The sequence below is a fragment of the Vicia villosa genome, linkage group LG7 (genome assembly GCF_029867415.1).
Source record: "Vicia villosa cultivar HV-30 ecotype Madison, WI linkage group LG7, Vvil1.0, whole genome shotgun sequence".
Taxonomy (NCBI): domain Eukaryota; kingdom Viridiplantae; phylum Streptophyta; class Magnoliopsida; order Fabales; family Fabaceae; genus Vicia; species Vicia villosa.
Genome location: NC_081186.1, coordinates 13,971,032 through 13,977,420, shown reverse-complemented (window position 1 = coordinate 13,977,420; position 6,389 = coordinate 13,971,032). Strand labels below are relative to the sequence as shown.

The 6,389-nt window shown below is 36.4% G+C and overlaps 1 long non-coding RNA gene across 1 annotated transcript; it reads left to right on the top strand.

Moving 5' to 3' along the window:
* Positions 1–452: 452 nt before the first annotated feature.
* On the top strand, positions 453–955 carry LOC131617427 (uncharacterized). The gene is made up of 3 exons (XR_009288581.1): positions 453–544; positions 634–729; positions 815–955. It is a non-coding gene; the product is annotated as an uncharacterized LOC131617427 (long non-coding RNA).
* Positions 956–6,389: the final 5,434 nt, after the last annotated feature.

The window sequence follows — 6,389 nt, the reverse complement described above, 5'->3', positions numbered from 1 at the left end:
CGGGACTGCATTGTCTAACAGATTCCGTTTCGTGTCTTCCGCCCATTGTAGCGGAATGACAATTGCTTCGGAACCGGAATCAGTTAGACAGTACTTAGTTGATAGATTCATGTCCACCGGCAATACAGAAAGTCTGCATCTTTGGGCGTATAATACCCGACCAGTAGGGTTAGTTTCTCATTCTTGGTACATCTAATCTCTGTTTCCTTTGTGTATAGCAAAATTTTCATATAACCTATTGTTTTAATTTATAGAGCACACTGGTTGCTGCTTGCCATCAACCCTATAAGAGAAGTCGTGTATTATCTGAATTCAGTAAATGGTGAATGGACCAATTATCCGGCTATGAAGGACATCGTTGATTTGTAAGTGAGATCGTTCTAAATATATATTCGTGTATATATATATTTACTTATTTGTGAGATTGATCTAAACATATGCTTTTATATATTTGTTAATTAGATCAATACAAGTGTTCCGAAGTCAACGGGACGCACAGGTATCCCGGACTAAATCAAACAACATTACATGGATCCAAGTGCAGGTACATTATTTTTCACAATTTTGCTTATAATATTTATGCTACTTGATAAAACAAGACAACTATAGAATCTTATTTGTTTTTCTATGTAGTGTCCGCAACAGCGAAACAGTTACGATTGCGGATACTTTGTTTTGAGGTATATGAAAGAAATCCTTCAGGCGAATCAATTAGAGATTCCGCTCACGGTATGAATTTATAACTTAAGATAATTTCATATTATTTATTACATTTAACTAAATATATCATTCATATTATGTTTTTGTTTTGTAGTACCTTGACGAATTCCGTGCTGCTGCGTACCCGAAGCTTAAGTTGGAAGAAATCAAAGAAGATTTGTGTCAATTTTATATTAAGCAATTTTTCATGTAGGATTTGTGTCGATTTGAACTATAATATTATTGATGTTGTAATGATGTATATATATATAATTTTGGATATCATAATAGTATTATAATAGTATATATATTGTCTTACTGATGGCTGAAATAATATCGTCGAAAATATATTACAGGTCGAAAATATTACAGGTTGAAAACATATTACAGGTCGAAAATATTACAGGTCGATCTGGGAGGCTGAAATTATAGGCTGCACTTTAAAATATCTCATTTAGCAACGACAGCGCTTTTAAAAAGCGCTCTTAAAGGTCCCCCTACTAAAGCGCTTTTTTACAAAAAGCGCTGCCAAAGATCAAATAAAAAGAAAAAAATAATCAACCTACCAAAGCGCTTCTGGAAAAGCGCTCTAGTAGGGGGGGCTACCAGAGCGCTTTTTCCAGAAAAAGCGCTCTTATAGGGGGTCTACCAGAGCGCTTTTTCCATAAAAAGCGCTCTTGTAGGGGGGTCTACCAGAGCGCTTTTTCTGGAAAAATCGCTCTTATAGGGGGGTCTACCAGAGCGCTTTTAAAAGCGCTTTCGTAGCCTACGCCAGCGCTGGCTTTGGCAGCGCTTTAAAGTGCTGTTAAAGGCCAAAAAAAGCGCTTTTAAAGCCCTTTCGTGTTGTAGTGAACTAAATAATATAATTACACAACCATGGTATGACCACACTTGATCAACGTTGCAGTAATGCATTCCATCTACCAAACATACCAACCTTAGACACACTCTTCCATCTGGGCGGTAAAATAATACTTAAACTTTCCATCAACTGCTTCCTTCTAGAAACTCGATAATAACATTCCTATACCATTGAATTTCAACTATCTGACTCCTCTCAAGTCACACCAGCAATATCCAACATGTTACATCCCACTTTTGCTGCACATTTTCGATTACTCATTACAATCATCATTACCAATTAGATTTCTTAGTTTTACCCAATTCCGACTCTCTTTACTCATCCGTTCAAGAATCATTCTTTACCATCCATGGTACTAATTTACCACTCAGCAATACTTACTCGCATTCAAAAACAAAATCCTGATTTACTCTATCTATTAAACATTCCAACTATCAGAACGAGTGTACACAAGTAATTATAATCACACTCATCAGCCTCGATATATCATTGCTTATAAAATAGCTCAAATTGAGTCCCTCTCTTCTCTGAGAATTAATCAACTTCGTCCTTCATAGAGTATAATTCCTCATTATATCTGGAATCTACAATATCACCTTAACAACGACACAAAATTATTATAGCATCGTATAGTATCAACTCATCGTCTTAACTTCGCCAAATACATACTCGTCAAACATGTACAACCACAGTAACATGCTCATCATCTCGGCAATTATTCAAAAGAGTTCTAATTCTCTGGCACGACATCCTTACACCCACTAGATTTTGAATCTAATATATAGATCAATACATATTCTCTATGTAGGCTTCCGGCATTTTAATTCCTCACTGCCCATGAATAGTACTTATAACACTGCTCTATATCACACTTCCGCTGTGCGACTCTGATTACCCGTCTTAAGTCACCGTTCAATATGTTGCACTCTTTCATATTCACTTCTTCATAAGTTCCCACAATATGGTGAGTGATCATTCTCACAGCTTAGCATTCATCACATCTTATACCATTAAGGTAACAAACATTCTCACACCATTTATATGATTTTGTTTACTATCAACAAGAGATTAAGGGTGATCAAGTCCTCAATTTGCCAATAGATAGCCGACAACCATATTTAAGCATAAACTCTCGTTATTACATAATAGTGTCCTTTCTGAGTTTGCACTCAAACTCATTAACATCGTCATAGTCCAATAATTCATTGTGGTGTCCTTCTTCAAGAATATTCTTTCGAAGCTCAAAGCCATCAGGAACACAAACCCGATCACCAAACCACATTATACTATTCTCGTCAATCCTGAGTTTACCGCCTTTACCTCGATACCACAAAGTCAACTTATCGCTCGACTCAACATCAGTTGTCTGATTGTCTGACCTCCTCTAATCTTGTCAAGAATACCACTAGTCAGCTTAGCATACGCAATCTAACACTATTAGGATCACCTTCATATACCAAACTCAAATTTCTAAATCTTTCAATTAAATCCAACTCTTTCACCATTTGCACTGACATATTTAAAGACTTCCTACTCAACGCAGTAACACAATATTCATAACTCGTGGTTTTACTCCAAATTCCATGACATCTTTCGCGCCCAAATATCATTCCACTCGAAATCTCAACATGTCTTCCTCACATCAATAGGTGTTAGAAATTCTCTACAATTCTTCTTTTATACCTATCGTTACTTTGGCCTCACAAATACGACTCCAAGAGTTCTAGTGTTTATTCCACCTTTACTATTAATTCACTCTTCACAAAATTCCATCGGCACTCAAATCATCCTTATTACCGAACATCCCATCAATAACATGTTCTACTCAATTTTGATTCAACAATCGCGGTAGTAGGCATTCCTATTCAACAAGTTTCACGCTTCCTTAACCGACTTCAAAATATCTCCTCATAAAATCACTCCAATGTATTTATAACTCTCCCATAAGGTAGAACATAATCTCTCCTCTTTGTAGGTTCAAACGGAACATTAATCCGACACTCGAAACTCAAGATATGAATTTTCTAACATCATCTGAAATGCAACATCGTCATCATGGAGCGACACTCTATACGATATCTCCAAAACCTCTCAAATGGTACACTTAATCTATAAAATTTCTCCTCAACAAACCCTTTAATTGTTCCTTCAATCTGTTCAACTCTGACACTGACATCCCGTGCAGTACCAACAACCAAGTCTAGTTCTAAGAGCAAGCGTAACCGCAACTTCACCTCTTTCCAACATCATCCTGTCACAATTAAATATGTTACAGCTGTTGCAACCATTTTTATAACCAAGTTCATCTCGTTATCTTTCCGTCGCTTCAAACGGAACTCAAATCGGATGTCCAGAACTCGAGTTATGAATTTCCAAAAATCTGCAACTATTCAGCAATTTTCCTGCGTTTTGCTTACGAAAATCTCACTCCAAAACTCATTCTCTTCAACTTGATCACATTCCAAACAGCCCCTTATCATATCTCTTCACTTCCAAATATTCTTATAACTTGAGAAACATATCCCATCACACCGAAGTGCGATTTCTGAAACATTACGACAACAATCCTCTTTGCAAACTTGCAGCTGAACCTTTTCCAAGACGTAAGGCTACTCAACTGACAACTTCGCAGTCAACCAGCAGAGCTGATACATTGCAACCTACTAATTTCCCTCTTCTACAAATAATCATTAATTACATCTAATCATCTTCCTTCAAGATGCTCCAACTTAATTACCAGTCAAGTCTTAATTCCAAGTCACTTTTGATTCGGGAAACAACAACTCCAACAACGCTTGCACTGTTGCCAACAACAGTCTACCGAACCAATCATCTTACAACTAAAACATGACCGAGAAGTGAAACTTCTCCCCCACTTGTTTCAATCCAACACCTGCAACAAAACAAATAAGTACCGACAATGATTCATTCACATGTCGCGTACCAAGGGATAATACGCTGACAGTATTCAACTGTCGTGCAATTCAACTGACTCGACAATTGGCCGGACGGACCGACCTGCTCTGATACCACTATTGTAACACCCCTCTAATACCCCACGGAAATTAAACAAATATAAATTAGAGGAACATGTAAAGAGGTGCCACAACTCATAAATAAAAGAAGACACACGTTCGGCATATGTCATGCATTCACTGAAACATCTGAATTATAACTCATTAGATAAAAAATCATGTTTACACAGCGGAATTGAATCATCAAGTCAACATTACATCATTAATGTATCAGACTTAAAACAAAATAAACAAATAGAGTTATAATCGAAACTCAAAACATCGCGTTCCCAGTGTTACATCTATCAGAGCATGACACCGACACAACAACTAAACCGACTTATGAGCTAATCCCCACCAAGTCGCGCCGCTATTCTCAATCTGAAAATAACAACAAGTAAGGGTGAGTCTCATCACAGTTAACCAATATTATTGCATCACAAACAACAATATATCATAGTTATATGATTCACCCAATCATTTCATATTTAGACACATCATTGTCACACATCTACAAACATCAAGTCATCTTATAACATATATTAATTATGTTATAAGAAAAATCATGCATATGTATGAAACTGACACTATGCATGTGGTACCAACATCATCAATGGGAAAACCCACCGACCGATCTATCATCATCCAGATACGGCCCTGCCAGCACAGATTCCACACAATGGGAATCTTGCCCTTCACTGAATCCTCTCATCATTAGGATTCAGCCCTCATCAAATGGTTATGAATGCATGCAAACATATATACAACATACTTTTATCATCAACATTTTATGAGTAGCATCATCTTTACTCATTTCATCATCATCATCACCATCATAAGCATGTTCATATATATATATATATATATATATATATATATATATATATATATATATATATATAAATATATATATATATATATATATATATATATATGTATTAACATCATTCAATAAAATCATATATCAATTAATCATATGATTTATCTCATTCTAATCATCATAATCCAAACATCATTCCAAACATATCATCAATTCAAAAGTTACGCATTATTCTATCTTTTAAAATTCACAAACAGCAAAATCTGCGTTTCACGCTGGCCATACGCGTACCAACAGGGCCAAAAATTCACAACACATGCACCATACGCGTATCATACGCGTATGAGCAGAACAAGTTTTCCACACAAAACACACACATACACGTATCACAAGTTCATACGTGTACCAACACCTTGCCATACGCGTACCAGCAGATGGACGTATTCTGGTGCCCAATGGGGAGCGTACCATACGCGTACCACCCCCCCCATACGCGTATCATACGCGTACCATACGTGAATTGGTAGAAGTTCCAAAAACCTGCAACTTACCCCATTCGTCTTCCTCGCGATTTCATTTGTTAAACCTGCGATTTGGATCCAAAAACCAGAATTTCTACACTTCTAAACACGTGGTAATCATCTATCATCTATAGTTAATAATCCATGTCTATTTCATTCGATCCAAACATAATTCCACTCAATCTTTTAGTGATTCATAATCATAGGTTTTCAACATACAGATTCTCACATTGACTCAATCAAAATATGGAACCTATTGATTTAAACAACATTCCTAATCAATATCATCATTCACAACACGATAATAGAGATTAAATGGAGAGTCCCCCCTTACCTTAGCCAAAAATATGGATTATCCCCCTTCTTCTTTATCAAACACGTAAGCCCTTTTTCCTCAATTTCAGCAAGAATCTCCAATCTTCAAACTCGCTTATCTCCCTCATCGAGAACTTTCCTGACACGAATTAATATAT